The sequence below is a fragment of the Bufo gargarizans genome, chromosome 4 (genome assembly GCF_014858855.1).
Source record: "Bufo gargarizans isolate SCDJY-AF-19 chromosome 4, ASM1485885v1, whole genome shotgun sequence".
In the NCBI taxonomy this organism is placed as follows: domain Eukaryota; kingdom Metazoa; phylum Chordata; class Amphibia; order Anura; family Bufonidae; genus Bufo; species Bufo gargarizans.
Genome location: NC_058083.1, coordinates 110349808 through 110351437, shown reverse-complemented (window position 1 = coordinate 110351437; position 1630 = coordinate 110349808). Strand labels below are relative to the sequence as shown.

The 1630-nt window shown below is 40.8% G+C and overlaps 1 long non-coding RNA gene across 1 annotated transcript; it reads left to right on the top strand.

Moving 5' to 3' along the window:
• Positions 1–387: 387 nt before the first annotated feature.
• On the top strand, positions 388–1059 carry LOC122935593. The gene is made up of 3 exons (XR_006388803.1): positions 388–490; positions 787–842; positions 1013–1059. It is a non-coding gene; the product is annotated as an uncharacterized LOC122935593 (long non-coding RNA).
• The last annotated feature ends 571 nt before the right edge of the window (positions 1060–1630 follow it).

The window sequence follows — 1630 nt, the reverse complement described above, 5'->3', positions numbered from 1 at the left end:
TTTTTAAGTAAAACTATAAAGTATAAGACACATTTCTGTCCTGAATCTGGGTCCATACACCAGAATAGTAAATTTGTCTAATAACAAGACTGTAATTCGTATTCATAGTGTAAATTGTGAGAACTATTAGTAAATCTCCCCTATAGTGTCTGATGCTCAGTGGCATAGTGCCACATGAAGCATACATTACCATGATACCCCCTGGTAACTATTACTGCCCCTGTGTAATTGCACTCCACCTGCGGACTCTGCTCTTCTGCATTCTCAGATCTCTATAACGAGCTCATTGTGACATTTATATCTCTCTCTACATTCTAGATAAAGAACAATCCCCTCGTCCACAGGATCAGCGCAGGAGTGGCATTTTTCAGTTTTGCCATGTACAACCTGTGTCAATCTATATGCCTGTACAAGAGATCCCTCAGCAGTCGTTGCATGTGCCACATTAGACTGGCATCAACCTTGGTGACCATTGTGGCACTGCTAATCTGTATCCTTTTATAGCCGGCTGGTACAATTATTTGTGTAGATATATTTGCATTTTAAGTTATTAAGAAATACAAGTTACATTTTGATTGGTCCTAAGCGGGAGTTTTTTTGGCGTTTTGGCCTTAGTATATCTATATTGATTTCCCTAAGACCTTCCAAGTGGATAGCAATATACGTCTTAATGTTGTGTGCTGGATACACTGGTGATTATCTGCTTCCAGTGACTTCATTGCAGCATAGATGAGACATGACAGTATTAATAGACTTCTGTTACTTCTCCTTAACATCTCCTTCCAGTTGCTGTAGGTTTGGGCAGCTTCTTCCTTCTATGTACCACTGATAGCTGTAAAGAGGTGAGTTTATGTCTCTATTTGCCATCTTAAGTAACCACATGTGTCTTATGTAATAGTGATATAGAAACTCTTGGTGGATATGTGATCCTCCCACCCAACTCCATACCAGAACCACTGGTGAGTACTGCTTGGCACTAATATCTTCTATTCCATCCCTCTCTCTTCTGCAGATCTTCTCTATAACAGGCCTGGTGGGTGAGTGGACGGGATTCTTCGGCTTGACAGTTTACCCTGTCATGAATTATAAAGATTTCCAGGTGAATAGATTATACATGAATGTCTCATGCACCCAGTAAGCTGTTTAATGATAATATATTGAAGAAAGCCATTTAATGATAAATTTCCCTTTTCTTTTATTCTCAGTGTTTGTCATTAGAGTTGTCCCAAGAAGGCATCTCCATCGTTCTGAGGAAAAAGACCCAGGACCCTGAAAACCCCCAATAAAATCTAAGGTTAAGAACCAGGGGCGGAGTGCCAGGAAGACAACTAAAACCATCTGGACATTGCTGGATTTAATACCGAACATGGCATTTACCGGACTTTCCGCAGTTAGATATATATTTTATCTGCTGCATCAAGAGACAGATTCCAGGCTTGGTCTCTGTTCTCACCACTGGACATGGCATTTACCGGACTTTCCGCAGTTAGATATATATTATATCTGCTGCATCAAGAGACAGATTCCAGGCTTGGTCTCTGTTCTCACTACTGGATATGACACTTACCGGACTTTCCGCAGTCAGATGTATATTTAATCTGCTGCATCAAGAGACAGATTCCGGGCTCGG